The following is an 18,617-nucleotide window of genomic DNA, read 5'->3' on the forward strand; positions in this document are numbered from 1 at the left end:
ATGAAGTGATTGCTACAAGGTGATGGTTTTAGTAGCATTTTTATACTTGGTGTAACATTTTTAACAGAGTTAATGTAGCAATATATTTAAACTACTTTCCAGTCAACCAGAGGTTGAAAATATGCTCTCAAAAAGTACATCTTCCTCCTCTTTTTATGGATGAGAAAGCTGAGCAAAGAAAGGTCAAGTGGCTTCATCACAAAACATCATGGTGACAAATTTAGGAATAAAACTTAATTTCCTGAACTTCAGTTTATGATTTACTCTGCTGGATAATTAATAGCAAGGCATTGTATTTTTCATATTAGCTCTGGTGATCACTATAAAAGATTTATCATTTAAGTTCAACTGAAACACATTTTACTATGAGACCTTTAATTCTGCCACTGATGTAATTAAATGGTGCATTTGTAGCTTAGCCTATGGGTTCAGTGATTATTTTTTTTTCTTTAAAAAATGGTATCTTTTATCCTCCCTTTTAAAATACTATTTTTATTGACATTTTTCAGAGTCAAGTTCTTTACTGACTGTAACCTAATAAGCATTGATGAAATTGATAACAAGAATTGATAAATTCCAGACTTGACTTTGTGTGTTTGATAATGTGCTAGAACTAATACCCACAACAACCATCACATATATTATTTTTGATAAAATGGAGCATGTTACAGATAGCCTTAGCTGTTTTTATGAGTAAATGTGTCATATTTTGCAACTCAAAGATCATTTCAATTAATTCAAACTTTTGAATTGAAAGAGATTAAAGCTGATCAATATAGTGAAACTGAGTTTAATCATTTTGGCTGTCCAATCTTGATGTGGAATTCAGTCCCTAGAGCAAAAGACCTCGCTTATGAGTATTTTCTAATGATAACTCTCCTGACACTAATTACCTTGATTTATTGTTTAATCTCTCAATATATTTAATGAATTGCCAAACTGTATTAATCAAGCAAATGTTTAATGTCAAGACATGATAACTTTGAATAAAAAGCATTATGTTTTACTCTTAAGTAGAAAATGTTGTAGAATATTTCAGAATATATCAGTAGCAAGGTTGGGATGTGCCATTTCTGGCCATCGGGAAAAGAAGACATTGTTCCTTTGGATGACTTCCATCAATATCAGCAATAGTAAGCATTAGTAATGAGAATAGTTAATACTATTTACTATGTGCCAGGATCTAAGTTCTTATTTATAACCACTCACTTAATCCACATAACCTCAATTTGCTCACCCTTTAAAACTTTTCAAGTGCTTTCTATGTATGAGGTATTCTTCTAGATTTTATAAATTGCACTTGAAAATAATCCATATTTTCCTTGCCCACTGACTGGCCTCCAGCCAGGGCCTCAAATGAGCCTGGGTCAAGATGGTATTAAAAACAAAAAGAAAACCAAAACCAAAAAACAAACCTATATTACACCCCTAAGAATGTCAAGTACTAGAATCCATAGATACAGGCTATAAAGTAGCTATGCCTAAAATGATGAGTGTTATTTTAAAAAATCTAAAAGAATGATGCCAATTTTGTTGCTGTGTGAGAGCATACATATTAAGAAGAGCACTTGGTCAGCAGTACTCCCTACCCCAGATCTATTATGTGTTTGATTTGATTGAATTCTATTACCTACTTTTGGGTATTATATTGTTGCCTAACATGGTTTATCAGCAAGAGCTAGCCTTTAATTTCTTGCTGCGTTTGACAGCACTGGATTTGAAGTGTACTAGAATGTTTTCATTACGCTAGCGCTACCAGTGCAATCCTTCAGACTGTCTGCCTCTGAGAAGTGGTACAGTCTTCCTGTCCCCGATCATCCCTCATGTCTGACCCTGGTGTGAGAGCTGTACTGCTTCTAGCCTTGCACACCACTAACCCAGCTCATACCTACCTCATTGTTAGAGAGACAGCAACTTTTCCTTTGACGGCTAACCATATGGCAGGCACTGTGCAAAAGGATTTATAAGCATTATTATCTACATTTTACCAAGGATGGAATTCAAAGTACATTGTGGACGTGGATTTGTAATTTTAAATACAAATCATCATCGTTGTTTCTAATGAAGTTCCATTCCTTTATTTGCACTCTCCTGCTTCTGATTCTCTTATGCCTATTTCAGCAAATTCAATTGTGAGGCTGAAGAGCTGACCAATAAATATGCTTTGATAGAATGATTAGTTTAGTCAATTAGAGAAACAAGCAAACGTCTGGAACTGTGCTGTCCGATACAGTAGACATTGGCAATATGTGCCTACTGAGCACTTGAAATGTGACTGGATTTAAATGTGATATAAGTATAAAATACACGCCAGATTGCAAAGACTTGGTAAGACAAAATAATGCAAAATATGTCCTTTGTAATTTTTATACCAATTACATATTGAAGTTGTAATATTTGGTTAAATAAAATATATTACTAAATTAATTTTACCTATTTTCACTTTTTAAAATGTAGCCACTACAAAATTGTTAATTTTATATGTGACTTGCCTTATATTTCTGTTGGACAGCACTGCTCTAGAGAGTGAGTGTGATCTCAGTCTTGAAAAGTGTAAAGGGAAGACAGAGGACCCAGAGCCTTGGTTGTGGTTCCCTTGATGGCTGTGCCACACCTGAGCTAAAAGACCTTGTCCAAATCACCTGACTTCCTTAAGTATTGTCTTAATGTTGGGACTGTGAATACCCACTCACAGTGCTATGGAAAGGAGTAAATTAGCTCAGGCATGTGAAAGCAGGCTATAAAGAAATGTGCAAATGGAAGTGTCCACTGTTATGGTTTAGTCTGATCTGTGACTCTTTACCTTGGCTTGTTTTAATTAATGGAATGTTAATATTTATAATCTTAACCCAGTCTTTCAAATGACATTGATTATCATCAATAAAAATCATTGAGTAATACTAAGTGATGGTTTCTATATGTGGATTAATCTCAGAAAATCTTATTTCTATACAGTCTGTTAACAAGTGTAGTCCAGTGTCTGTAAGGGATGTAAATAATGAATATATGCATGTCTTGCATTTCTGCTTTTGATCTGATTGTGTGTGTGTGTGTGTGTGTGTAACTTTGACTTATTAATGTCACTTCTTTTTTACAAACCTGGTTCCTTCTTTGTGGGTCACATTTTAAAAACCCATTTGAGTATGATTCCACTTATATGAGATACTTAGAATAAGCAAATTCATAAAGACAGAAAATAGAAGGGCTGGAAGGGGGGAAATGGAGCGTTGTTAGTCACTACAGGGTTTCAGCTTGGGGTAATGAAAGGTTCTGGAAATGGATAGTGGTGATGATTGTACAACATTGTGAATGTATTAAATGCCAACCAAATTGTACACTTAAAATGGTTAATAAAATAAATCTTATCTCATGTATAGTTTACCACAAAATGTCCATTTTAAATAAATGGTCATTCTTAATAGTTGGGAGTGCATTTTAAAGTTTTTTTTTATCATATCAAAGAATTTTTTTTTTTAAGAGCATCCTTTTCCTACTTCATGTTGGCTCTAGTTTGACAGGCATTGATTTTCCATAAACCTTATGAAACACAAGCCATTATGTTGGCATTTTATAACTGCTTTTAGTTTTGACATCACCAAAATTGACTGAGAACTCAATATCGCACCTGTTTCCGTACAGAAGCTCTGGTGTGGATGGTTTCGTAGGACAAGTTGACACCCCTCTTGCTCAGCGTTCTCCATCCTCCCAGTCTCATCAAATCAGAGACTGCAAATGAACTCTAGAATGATGCAGATAGATGATTACGTATCTAAAAGTAAAACTTTAAGCATAAAATATAATAGGATCCAGGATCTTGAGAAGGATTCCAACATATTTGATGGCAGTTAAGTCTCTAAGCACTATGAATAAAGATGGCTGTACCCTCAATGCTAAACTGTAGTTAGTACGTTACTCCAGGCACACTCTAAAATATGAAGACTGAACTTAGGACATAATGTCAATACTAAAACTTATGTGATAGTGGGCAAGATAAACTTTCTACTAGTTCAGTAAATTAATTAGATGTTTTAGTGTGATAATACTTATATGTGTGTATGTACATACATATTTTTCTTTTAGAGAATTATCAAGACTATTTTATATACAGCTCTTATATTCCTAATTTTATTGTTGCTTATGAAGTGGCAAGAAATTTATTTGTATAAATAAAACCAAGTTGATCTGTGTAAGCAGTAGGTTCCTCCTAGACTTAATGATATTATATCATCCCAATATTAGTTTAAATAAATTCCTATTATCTTACTTTTTAAAGTGAACAATGCCACATAGTATCTACAGTTGAATTATTGCAAAAGCAGTACGATCATACTGCTACTTCGCTATGGGTGTTTTCGTTAATAAACTGAACTCTGTCAGCTTCATGTGTACAGAACTGAGGAAAAAAATTAAAACCACCGCCAATTTCCTATCATACTCACTTTATGTGTTATTCTTAATGAAGTCCCAAATTGATGTTTCTTCTTTCCTAGACACCAAATTGAGGACAGTAAGAGCTTGTGGAGACTGTGGAAGAAAGCGCACTAATGATTAGAGATGGAGAAAATAGGAAATGTTCAAGGGACTGAGAATATTAATATTATTTGGATTAAAAAACTATTGATATAATCAGATGTTAAGATTTTTTTAATTTAATTTAATTTTATTATGTTATGTTAATCACCATACAATGCATCATTAGTTTTTGATGTAGTGTTCCATGATTCATTGTTTGCGTATAACACCCAGTGCTCCATGCAATATGTGCCCACCTTAATGCCCATCACTGAGCTAATCCATTCCCCACCCCCCTCCCATCTAAAACCCTCAGCTTGTTTCTCAGGGTCCATAGTCTCTCACGGTTTGTCTTCCCCTCTGATCCCCCCCCTTCATTTTTCCCTTCCTTCTCCTAATGTCCATGCTATTCCTTATGTTCCACAAATAAGTGAAACCATATGATAATTGATGTTAATAATTGGGAAAATTTGGAGTAATGGATGAGCAACCAGAAGTTACTGCACTAAAAATACATCAAGTAAAGGTTTCATCATGATTTAGGTGGGGTTTTGTTTTTTAATTGTTTACTGCATACATGGCAGAATGTTTACTTTCTCCTCATCTCATCTTCTTTTCTGGTCAAGTGAGATTACATTTATAGCTCTCTGAGTTTAGCATTTGACAGTGGTTCCTGAAAACTCATTGCTCAGTACTGGGAGAGATTACTGGTGCTATCTTATTTGAAGGCTTTTAAACTCTCTTAACTATAGGGGACAAACAGGGTTACTGGAGGGGAGGGGAGGGGAATGGCACTTGTGCTGGTGAGCACTGGGTATTATATGCAAGTGATGAATCGCTAAATTCTATCCCTGAAACTAATAATACAATATATGTTAACTAACTTGAATTTATACAAAATCTTTAAAAAAATAAAAATTTAAATTAAAAAAAGCAATTATAAAAAAATTGATAGATTCCCCTCTGAGGTATGTTTAGGCATAGACAAGCTGGAGGAAGGTCATGGAGATGCCAGTGATTTTTCATTGCTAATTATTTTAGTACTCATATCTTTCAAAGATACTTTATAGTTTAAAAAACAGGAAGCAGTTGAGAAAATCAAAATATTAGGGTTTGATACGACAGTTTCATAATTACATAATAAGATTTTGAGTGATGAATGTTTATTTTCAAAAAGTTTTAACTATTTGGAAGAGCTTTTATTATTTTTGCACTATGAACAGGTCCTCTAGGTATAGAGTATTCCAGGGTTTTAACTTGTCTTTCCTGTAATTTTGAAGTCTTTCTTGATAAAATCAAGAGGTAACTCTTGCAAAGTAACTTGCAATTGATGCAGACATTGTATAATAACATATTTAGAAGAATTTTTAAAAACTACCTATGAAAAAACTGCATGGAAATAGAGTTGGTTTTATTCATGTCAAAATATATGGCTTTTGCATAAGAGGAATTAATGTTTCCATTTCTTAAAATGCTTGACCAACGCTTTTAGTCATTATGTTAGCATCTGTTGTTCCATCTGGAAGACCTAAAAAATCCAGTGAATTATAAATGGACAGTTCAACATGAATATGCAAATTAAAGACATTTTATGAATTCTGTGTAAGATATAAAGAAAGAGCTTACTCTGTGCTTTAACTAAAGATCTTACTATTTATTTCTTAATCATCTGTTGGGTTAGGATAGGGTTCTACTCCAGTATGTCACCCAGGACTTATTGGAATATAAACAGTATCATAGATTCGTTATGAATATCATAGACTTTGTTTCAAATGATACAGTACAATGTGTTCATTAGGGAAGTAAAAAAATACAAATTAACATTTAAGAGGTATTATTTTAAATATAGAAGTACTCTCTGTAGTCAGTGCTGTGTTATGGTGTCAACAGAAAAGTTTGGAACTTTTAATGAGCACTTATTGTTAATGTTCCATTAGAAAATTATGCTGTTTCCATACTGCCATCTTTTGAAGGACGCATTTGCTTTAGTCATTAAACCTCGACACATACTCTGAACATGAATATAAATGCTGCTATCTCTGTGCCCTGCCTTCTAAGTGTTGTGATTTCTAATATTTATTTAAAATGTTTGGTTTTCAGTATATCACTTACGATCACAAAGCACATGCTGAGCTTTTTTTAAAATTGAGTTTTGCTCTGTCAAATTAAGGATGAAAGAATGACACTGAAACATATGTCCTTTTTTTAAAAAGTAAAAATGCATTTTAAACTTTTTAAGGGAAATCGTGGCTTCTAAATGTCACGAACATGTCATGTTTCTTCTATGCATCAACTTTTATGAGTCCCTGATTAAAAATACAACCTGAAAACAGAATGTTTCTACTTAGATATTGTTGCTATGGTGCTATTTAGCTAGTTAATCATATAACCCTTTCAGAATAATGAAACCAGTAGCACTTGTCAACACCAAACACGAAAGGAATGAAGTAGCAGAGGTGTGAAAAATATCCATTAATATGAAAGCAATATGTTATGGGGGGCAGCAAAGAGGTAGTAAGCTATTTACTATTTACTGGTTGGCTATGACATTGCTAAAATTAGATTAAAGCAAAATAGCTTAGTACAAATATAATGAAATAGTTTTGATGATGTTTTCCACTTGGGGTATATAATTAGATCCTTTTATATTAATCTAATTTCTCTATGAGTTAAATAAATTCAATAGTGTTGACCTGCCTTTTCATGTGCTTTTTTTTTTATTCAACAAAATCATTTGATAAACATTTTGTAAGAAATAGAATTACATTCAGAGCAACACTTGTATACTTATGCAAGCTACTTACAAACATATAAATGAGTGTGCTCTATAGTTGTAAGATCTGCATTTATTATTTTAAATGCAGTGAAGAAGTTATAGATACTTTCTACACAGGTGCTATTCAAAGTATAGGTTGCAAATAACAGAGTAAAGAGGTTCTTTACCCCAAATAAAGTGTCACTGTTTTTGATGGCAGACAACAAGAGGCTGAAACAAAGACAAAAGACAGTGAGTTTGAAGAAGAGATAACAGATTTGAGACATACAAAGGTGGTAGGACAAAATAATGAGATTAGTTACATGTGAGTGTTCATGGAGTAGGGGCCGAGTTTTTGTTTGGAGGATTTGAATTTTGAAGGATTTCAAGATGAGCCTGTTTGAAGAGTGTATTAGTTGTTTTTTGTTTTAGTCCAAGTAACTAATGACTTAAGTAACAAAGACACATAATATGTTTTCTAATAAGAATTCCAGAAGTAGATAAGGCCCAGGATGGGTAATTCAGCAGCTACAATGACATTATCAAGGACATTTTTTTTTTTATCTTTTCTCTCTGCTGTTCTCAGCAAATGACTTGACCTCATAGGCTGGCTTCCCAAATGGCATCACATGAAGACCCCGATGTCTACAAACAGAAAAAGAATTGGTCCATACTGTATTCCCTAAACAAAAACAGGGACAGTTTTCCCAGAAGTTCCCAGAGCAGACTTTCAACCACCATCCCATTGTTTAAAATTGCCCATGAATAAACCATTCACTAGAAACGAGGCTAAGATCACCATCAATATGACTGGCTTTGACCATTCATGATCAACCCTTGACTTAAAAGGTCCTCAGCCTCCTCATGAAGCACATGAGGACCTGGAGTAAGGTAAACAATATCAAGATAGCAAGGATGGCTAGGAAGCGGGTGTTGGGGAATGGATTTTGGATAGGCTACTAGATTGTATGCCCCGGAAGTGGCAGTTAAGGTTTCTTAATGTTGGCTTTGTCTGTTAGAGGGTTTCAGGATGCGATTGGAAATATGGCCCTGGAAGATGTTAAGAATTTGAGATTAATCTGCACACATATGACGCTTGAACCTATAACAGTGAATGGGATTATTCAGGGACAAGGTACAGAGTAGAATGCGAGGTGTGCAAAGGACAAAATGCTTTAAGGATAACAAAGATGTTAAGAAAAGGTGATTTTCCAGAGAGAGAAAATAAAAACCAGAGAGGCCATTTTTATATGTGAAATACAGTTAAATTCCAAAATACAAATTTGTTTGGCAGAATTTTCCTTCCTCAGAAGTTCAACTTGGACCCTACATTTCTAATTCATAAGAATCCTAACATTGACATGTTTTTTGTTCATTTGTTTAATTTAAAAACATCTATAGTGACGTTATTCTTATTCAAATAATTTCTGGGCATTGATAAAGTCAAATTTAATCTGAGAATTTTTTTTTTTGATTTGTGCTACTTTTTTTCTGGTGTATAACCAGAGTCCTTGAGGATAATGACAGAGTATTTCAGCAATTCCCCTCTAGTAGGTTAAGATTAAGGTTTCCACTTCACTGCAGCTCTTGGAGTCATAGTTATCAATATAGGTGAAGCTCTGCGATATCAACATGTCAAGTATACCCTTAATTGGAATCTCAGATATGTTTTCATATATGTGTTTCTCTACTTTGCCACACAGTTCTTTAGTGGGTGGGTGTGGCAGAGTAGACTCTTCTTTCCTTAGTGTAATATAGAGCTCTTGCTGGGCAGCAGCTGCTCAGCCCGGAAATGTAGTTACCCCTCGAACACTGCAGGCGTTAGGGGTGCCGGCCTCCTGCATAGTCACAAATTTGCCTGTAATGTTTGTGGGGTTTTTTAAATTGTATTTCTTTGGTAAAAACAGCCTGGAGTCAAGGATTTCCTTTTTACTGCTTTCTTTTTTTTAATATAATTAACCTACAGTGTTATATTCATTTCAGGTGTACAATATAGTGATTCAACACTTCTATGCATTACTCACTGTTCATCACGATAAGTGTGTTCTTAATCCCCTTTATCTGTTTATCCATCCCCCACCCACCCACCCCCTCTGGCAACCACACGGTTGTTCTCTATATTTATGAGTTTGGTTTTTTTGTTCATCTCTTGTTTTGTTTGTTTTGTTTCTTAACTTCCACATGAGTTAAATTATATGGTATGTGTCTTTCTCTAACTTATTTCATTTAGCATTATACCCTGTAGGTCCATCCACATTGTTGCAAAGGCAAGATTTCATTCTGTTTATGGATGAGTACTATTTCATTGTGTATGTATACTACATCTTTTTTATCCATTCATCTTTGGATGGACACTTGGGCTGCTTCCATATCTTGACTGTTGTAAATAGGGCTGCAGTAACCATAGGGTTACATATATCTTTTTGAATTAGTGTTGAATTAGTGTTTTTGTTTTGTTTAGGTAAATATCCAGTAGTGAAATTACTGAATCATATGGGAATTATCTTCTTAATTTTTTAAGATAATTAACCTCCATACTGTTTTCCACTGTGACTGCACCAATTTATGTGTGTGAGGTCTCCCTTTTTCCACATTCTCACCAACACTTACTTGTTTTGTTGCAGTTTTGTGTGTGTGTGTGTGTGTGTGTGTTTGATTTTAGCTATTCTGACAGGTGTGAGGTGATATCTCATTGTGGTTTTGGTTTGCATTTCTGTTGAACTGGTGATGTTGAGCATCTTATCATGTATCTATTGGCCTTCTTTATGTCTTCTTTGGAAAAACGTCTCATCAGGTCCTTTGCCCATTTTTAGCTGGATTATTTGTATTTTGGGTGTTCAGTTGTGTAAGTTCTTTATATATTTTGAATATTAAGTCCTTATTAGGTATATCATTTGCAAAGATCTTCTTCCATTCAGTAGGTTGACCTCCTGTACAGTCCAAAATTTGCTGGTAACTTTTGACTCCCCTGAATCTTAACTACTAACAGCCTACTGTTGACCAAAAGCCTTACCAGTAACATAAAGTGCCAACTAGCACATATTTGTATGTTATATGTATTATATACCATATTATTACAATACAGTAAGCTTGAGAAAAAAATATTAAAATCACGAGGAAGAAAAAGTATATTTATAGTACTTTACCGTAAAAACTGTGTGTAAGTAGACATGTGCAGTTCAAACCTGTGTTGTCCAAGGGTTAACTTTGTATCTCCTAGCCCCTATTGCTTCTGGTAGAGCCACATGACTAGTTCTCACCAATAAATGCAAGGAGAAGAAGGAACTGTCACTTCTGAGCCAAAGTAGTAAGGAAATGAGTATTCTTTCTCCCGTTCTTCCCCCAGTAATTGCTTAGAGGCAGAGAATACCTAGGCTCCAGTGGAGGGAAGGAGCCCTGGTCTCTAAATCACATCATGGGGGGAAAGCTGATTAGCGACCAGAAGGACACTCATTGCATGCTTCTGGGAGTGAGAAATAACCATCCTGTAAGTTAAACCACTGAAATCATGAGGTTTATTTTTATAGCAGCTAACCTTATCCTAAGTAACACAGTTAGGCACATTTTGCTGATAGAAGGCCATCTGAATAAAAGAGATGTTTATTGTCAAGTCATGAAAGACCTAAAAGGGAAACTGCTAAGCTATACACCTCCCACTTTCCTGTCCGAATGCTTCTTCCTATACTTTTTATTTTCCATCTGCTTTGCAAACCCACCAGATCTCTGCCTGTTCAGAGTCTACCTGTCTTTCAAGGTGTGGCTCAAAAACCCATCTCCACCTGTCAGCCTTCAGTGCTTTCCTCCTAGATCAGGACAGTCCCTTCTTCCCTAGAGGTCACATTGCTTCTGTGCTAATTTGGCTATTGGGATTTATTGACACTCTTTTTCAGTGGCTTCTAACTTATGTGAAGTAAAACTTCATCTTGTTTATTTTGGTTTTATCAGTAATTCTGCATTGTTTAGCACATAGTAGAAGATGATTAATAAGCCCTTTTTGAAATGTTGAATAAACAAAAGCTAAATTGGGTATGTATTATAGGAATGTATTCTATTGTAAATAACTCAGCTAAATGTTCTTTTAGTCTTAATCATAAACCTGTTATATAAGTAATTATTTTAGGACTTTCAGCTTATGCATAAAATAATTCAAAATGTAACTATTTTGTTTAAAATTCTTAGTATATTCATTATTCTCAAATTAATGTGTAATAATCCTAATGACTTATAATAGCTGTTATTTCTTCACAGTAATTCAAATTATATTATTTTCAAGTCATCACAACATAATTTTCCTTATATAAGGTCAAGTGTTTTTAAAAGCTTGTATAGTCTGGTGATTTGTTTATATTTTTTTCTGCTTTTTTAAATTTCAAATTTCTATTTAAATTCCAGTTAGTTAACATATAGTGTAATATTAGTTTCAGGAGTAGAATTACTGATTAATCACTTTCATACAACACCCAGTGTTCATCATAACAAGTGCCCTCCTTACTACCCATCACCCATTTAGCCCATCCACCTGCCTCCCCTCTAGCAACCTTCGGTTTGTTCTCTATAGTTAAGACTCTGTTTTATGGTTTGCCTCTCTCTTTTTCCCCCCCATGTTCATATTTTGTTTCTTAAATTCCACATATGATTGAAATCATATAGTATTTGTCTTTCTCTGATTGACTTCGCTTAGCATAATACTCTCTAGCTCCATCCATGTCATTGCAAATGGCAAGATTTCATTCTTTTTCATGGCTAAGTAATAATCCATTGTATATTATATACCATAACTTCTTGATCCATTCATGAGTCTATGGACATTTGGATCTTTCTATAATTTAGTTATTGTTGATAATGCTCTTATAAACATCGGGGTGTGGCAATTCATTTATAAAACACATAGCAGAGTATTTTAAAATTGGAATATTCACAAAGTACTACAATGTGAAAAAATAAATAGAATACCAAGACAGCTTGGAAAACTAACACTAACAGAAGACACACATGCACACCCAAAAAAGAAGAGAATTATAGAAAAATAAATAAATAAATATGACAATGGAGGCAGAAAGGGGGGAGACAACATGAAAAGGAAAAATATCCCTGATGTCCTTGAGGAGAGAGTGTTTCCTAAGCATTAATTTTAGAGAGAGGGAGAGAGAGAGATAAAGGGAGGGATGGAGGGAAGCAATTGTTATTAAGCTCTTTGCAGTATTATCTGTTAAGTGTACAGTACTTGAAACAACTCAAATGTCCAGAAAATGATAAGGAGAGGATTTTATAAATTTTGTGAAGGATTGCCATATAGTGGAAAGAGTGTGGATTTGAGTGAGGTGACTTCAAGTTATGGTCCTTCTTCTAACCTGGGTTAGGCAAATATCCTAACCCTAACTTGTATCCCAGGGAACTCTGTGGCTCCTTCCAGGGTTAAAGCTTTCTAATGCCGGGCGCCTGGGTGGCTCAGTCGTTAAGCGTCTCCCTTTGGCTCAGGTCATGATCCCAGGGTCCTGGGGTCGAGCCCCGCATCGGGCTCCCTGCTCAGTGGGAAGCCTGCTTCTCCCTCTCCCACTCCCTGGTGCTTGTGTTCCCTATCTCGATGTGTCTCTCTCTGTCAAAAAATAAATAAAAATCTTTTATATTATTTCAACAGAAAGTTTTCATTTATAGCATTGTTTATAGCACAGTCTTTTGGGTTGTCAAATTCTAACTCTGTTCATTCTCTGAGTATTTTTTGCAACCCTTTAAAAATTATGGTAACTAATAGATATGTAAACACTGTCTTGTTATCTTGTCTAATAAAAATTTGTGCCCCTTCCTCAAAAAAAAATCTTTAAAAAAAACTTTCTAATGCAATAAAATATTAAAACTTAAAACACTCTTCTGGGCGCCTGGGTGGCTCAGACGGCTAAGCGTCTGCCTTCGGCTCAGGTCATGATCCCAGAGTCCTGGGATCGAGTCCCGCATCGGGCTCCCTGCTCAGCGGGGAGCCTGCTTCTCCCTCTGCCTCTCTCTCTCTCTCTCTCTCTCTCTCTCTCTCTGTCTCATGAATAAATAAATAAAATTTTAAAAAAAAACACTCTTCTGATTTTAGCAAGTTTTCTGAATGGCATATCTCTTCATAGTGTGGGGGAGGGCAGCCAGCCCTTCTTGAAAGAGCAGAAATCTCCAAAAGCCAATAAACCATTATCCATTCTTTCAAGAAACACTTATTAAATGTGCAGGTACTAATCTAAACCAGGATTTTTTCCCCCTAAAATGATACCAGGGGCAAGTTAACTTCTTGGAGTGACTTTCTTTGGTCCACGTAAAATTGTATTGAGAGTTGAATTATATTTAGGGACCTCTAGTACAGGACATAGCATGCAATAGACTCTCAAGAAAATCTTGTTTCCTCCCTCTGGCATATAAAGGAACAACAAAATGAAAAAGCAGCAATAAGTTAGCTACACGTCTATCCTTGTATCGAGGGGCTGTTTGACACCACAACTGGCACAGTCAGTTTTCATTAGTGTGATACAAACCATAGTAAAATTGTATTTCAAAAAATATTATATATATATTATATAAGGAAGAAAAAAAGCAATTAACATTCCCTAGTCAATTTCATCCATAATAATTATGTAAGTTGGGTGCTGTCTATTCAGAGAACATCTCTTTAATGCGGATGAAAAGAGGATTCTAATGATGATGATGATGACGAAAACTAGCACTTATTAAATGCCTACTGTGTGCATCATTCCTTACACTTTGTGTATTTTGCCTGATTTTAACTGTATCATAGATGACATAATAGCTTAGAGTCCCCTGTTTGTTGCTGCATTTTACCATCTACTGCCATTTGATAGATTCTGTAGATGTACCAAGTCCATTCTTCATTCACTTTATAAAAACCAAGTTCTTATTTGTGTAATATGCTAAGCACTGTGATAAATCAAAGAATGAGTTAGGCAGAGATCTCCTGGGGCAGTTATCATCAAGCAGAAGAGATAAATTATGCACATAATAGAATGTAAAATAAAAAGTTCAGTATAAAAGAGATGGGTCATAAATGGCGGTGGGAATTCTGGGATGGTCATGGAAAGTTTCCTGCACACATGGAATTTGAAGTCCTCCTTCAAGGAGAGCAGGAATTTAGACATGGAGGTGTCAAAAAATTTTTTTTAAACTAAACTTTTAAGGACTTTATTTAGATGGATTATTGCAAAGAGGGGGACTATTGCTATAGGAGGAGGACTATTGCAATAGGGAGACCATTCTGAGTATAAGATCTGCAAACATCTCAGGATTTAGGCAAAAGAGTTTTTCTTTTATAGGGAGAAGAAAACAAAGCTAGCAAGAACAGGGTGTGGGGAAATGGTGAACAGGAGTGGCATGATGGGACAGCACATCAGAGAAAGTTCTACCCTGAGGCCAGCCTCTTCTGTGGAAAGCCTATTAAGGAATGGCTATATGCTGGCTCAGGATGAGGGTAGGTCAAAGTTGGGGGCCTGAAGGAAGAAGAGAATCTTACCGAAATTATGGCTAATAAGCATTTTGTTCTGGCTGATCAGTGGGGACAGCAGTTCAGCTAATCATTTATGAAGCAAAAACAGGAATTTGGAGGGTCTGTGTCTGGCCTTGTCATAGGTAAACAAAGCAACATCCATGAGTTTTATCCAAATTATAAGGCGAAGGGTGGATTTTTTACAGTAAGCTGTTGCCTGGAACAATAAAGGAGGGGGGGAGTTTCCTAAATTTTGCTGTTTTCTAGGATCACAGAGCTTGGGTAAAGTTCAACATTGTAAGGGGTATGGGAATAAAAAACCAGTGAGGACTCTCTAATGAATGAGATGTGCATGAGAAGAGTTTCATTTAGTCAGGATGTGAAGATTTTGAAAAAGAATTGCACTAATAATAATAGTAGCTTTCTGAGTGCCAGGCCCTGTTCTAAGCACCTTACATCAGTCAACTCGTTTAAATAATCCTTACAACCATCCAGTGACACAGGTACAATTATTCTCCCATTTTATATACAAGGAATTTGAACTCCTCAGAGGGTAAGTAACTTTGTCACACTGGTAGTAAGACGTACAACTGGGGCTGTAAGTCATAAAGCCCATGTCTCCCAGTAACTGGCCCAACCTCTTTTCATTCCTTCAAACTGTTCCTTTAACCCAGGGAGATAGGGGGCTTAAAACTGCTGGAACAAGGGAGAGGGGACATACAGTGATTTTCCACTTTCCAAAAACAATCAACTCAACGAATACATATGAGAGAAGTTGTGGGACACAGAAGAAAGAAGAACACAGAAAACTAGAAAATCTGAGTTTGGCTGTGGTGCACTGGCAATAGCAGCACCCAGGGGAACTGGACAAAAGAAAATGACAGTTAACAGGGAAGGTTCTGGATGCAGAGAATAAAAACCAAAAAACTCAACCAGTCAGGTCAGAAGCGGGGCCCACTGCTTTGTGTGGGAATGGGTCAACTTAATATTGTCATCTTTATAGGCCCAGATTTCCAGGCTTCGTTCCGCCATGAATGAGATTATGGCAGCCCTTAATATATGAGCGGTAGGTGGAAAATGCCTGCCACTTTAGTCCTTAAGAGCATCCCTGAGTTACAGTCAGCCATCCCCACTAGTATGATTTAGCCTTCTAGAGTTAAGGACAATTACTGAATCCAACAGGCATTCACCTCTCCTTCCCTTAACCAGCTACATTTATATTTATTTCTACTGTTCACAACCACCATTGTTTTTCCTGATGATTATCTTGTGATTCAGTACATTCAGTCTAATGAACCAGAGTGTACATAATACATGGTTGAAAATTTTACTGAAAATATTGTTACCTATTTGACATGTAAAGAATTGAACTAAGTTCATCTAGAGAGCATAGTTTATGTAGCAATGCTGATTGCTACAACCAACAGAGATTTTATTGGAAATGTAAAGCAGTTAAACTCTCTTGAGTCCATTCTGTGCCTCTGGACCAATGGTAAGCATATTCACATCCTTACCTCTTTTCATCTTCCCAGGAACCTATTAGTGGGGGATATGGTTTCTACTTTATGGATGAACAAATTGAAGTTAACAGAATTTAATCACTATGCCCAAGAGTTTGTACTTTAATCCTTAAAGTCCAGTTTTGGACCCAAACCTCCTTGATTTTAAAAATCTCCTAAACCTTTCCACTCTGAATTAGTCACTCACATTTTCAAGGCTGATCAATAACAGCTCTGCTACCTAATAGCTATGTGACCTTGGGGAAATTATTTAACTATGCTTTGACTTTGTTTCTTAATCTGAAAAGTGAGGGCAATCATATCTTCATCATAGGATCATTGTGAAGATTAAACCAATTAATATGTGTAAGGTATTTAAAAGACCTACATAGCCACTATTTTTTATGTTAGCTGTGGTTATTAAAGATAACGATTGAGATGACAATGAAACCATGCTCTCTTTCTTAAAAACTCAAAACAAATAGCCAAACTCAGTATCTCAGTATGACTTTGTGTGCTCCAGCAGTAGGATTGATTACATATGTGTATATATTCTTTGTCCTGCCATACTCTTCTAGCAGTTTAATCTAAGTAAAACTACAGAGAACTAGGAACATTAGTGTACTCAAAATTGAATTCACATGTAATTTTGGAAAACATCAATTGGGAAAACTCTTTTGTGTCTATCTTTAAACTTATCTGAGTTCCTAAAATAAAATTTGTATTTGATATAAGAGGACAGGATGGCATCTTTGACAACTGGGTTTTGGGAAACTTAAAAAAAAAAAAAAAACAGGATTAAAAGAGCCAACATAATATTGAAGAGGAAGAACAAAACTAAAGGACTGATACTATAGGACTTCAGTATTTACTATAAACTACAGTAATCAAGACACTGGTGAAAGAACAAATAGATGAATGGAACAGAATAGAGATCCCAGAAATAGACCCAGATAAATAGAGTCAACTGATCTTTGACAAAGGAACAAAAGCCTATACAATGGAATAAAGTTAGTCCTTCCAACAGATGGTGTTGGAACAACTAGACATCCACAGGCAAAGATGAATCTACACATAAAACTTAAATCCTTCACAAAAATTAACTCAAAATGTATCACAAGCATATATATAAAATGCAAAACTGTAAAACTCCTAGAGAATAACATTGGAGAAAACCTAGATGACCTTGGATTTGGTGATGACTTTTCAGCTAAAACACCAAAGGTATGATCCATGAAAACAAAGAATTGATAAGCTAGACATCATCAAAACTAAAAATTCTCCTCTGAGAAGAGTAATGTCAAAAGAATAAGAGGACAAGTCATAAATTCGGGGAAAATATTTGCAAAATATGTATCTAACAAAGAAATGTTATCTGAAATATACAAAGAACTCCTAAAACTAAACAATAAGAAAACAAACAACCTGATTAAAAATGGGCCCAAGATTTTAATAGACATCTCACCAGAGAAGATGTACAGATGGCAAATAAGCATATGAAAAGATGTACCACATAAAAGTCATCAGAGAAATGCAAATTAAAAAGGATAGTGAGATACCACTACATATTTATCAGAATGGCCAAAATCTGGAACACTAACACCAGGTGCTGGCGAGGGTGTGGAGGCGCTGGAATTCTCACTGATTGCTGGTAGGATCAAATGCAAAATGGTAGAGCCACTTTGGAAGACAATTGATGATTTCTTACAAAACTAAACATACTTTTACCATATGACCCAGCAGTTGTGCTCCCTGGTATTTACCCAGAGGAGTTGAAAACTTTTGTCCGCATAAAAACCTGTACACAGATATTATACCAGCCTTATTCATAATTGCCAAAAATCAGAAGCAACCAAGACATCCTTCAGTAGGTGAATGGATAAATAAACTGTGGTACAGTCAGACAATGGAATATTATTCAGTTCTAGAAAGAAATGATCTATCAAGCCACAAAAAGACATGGAGGAAACTGAAATGCATATCAGTAAGTGAAAGAAGCCAGTCTGAAAAGGCTAAATACTGTATGATTCCATCTATATGACATTTTGGAAAAGGCAAAACTATGAAGACAGAAAAAAACAGTGGTTGCCAGGATTAAGGGTGGGGGAATGAGAGATGAATAGACAGAGCACAGGAGTTTTAGGGCAGTGAATATACTCTGCATGATACTATGTCATACATTTTCCAAACTCAGAATGTATTAACACCAAGTGAACCCTAAGGTACACTATGGACTTTGGGTGATTGTGATGTGTCAGTGTAGATTCATCAACTGTAACAAGTATGCAACTCTTGTGGGGGATGTTGATGATGGTGGGGGGGGTAGTCTGTGCATGTAGTGGGGAGGGAGATATAGGGAATCTCTGTACCTTCCCCTCAG

At 35.5% G+C, this 18,617-nt stretch overlaps 1 protein-coding gene across 1 annotated transcript in view; it reads left to right on the plus strand.

The window, feature by feature from the left end:
- Window positions 1-18,617, plus strand: part of IL1RAPL1 (interleukin 1 receptor accessory protein like 1) — a 1,353,569-nt gene that overhangs the window by 823,562 nt on the left and 511,390 nt on the right. The window lies entirely within an intron of this gene.

Source organism: Phoca vitulina, unplaced genomic scaffold (assembly GCF_004348235.1).
Source record: "Phoca vitulina isolate PV1807 unplaced genomic scaffold, GSC_HSeal_1.0 scaffold35, whole genome shotgun sequence".
Classification (NCBI taxonomy): Eukaryota; Metazoa; Chordata; class Mammalia; order Carnivora; family Phocidae; genus Phoca; species Phoca vitulina.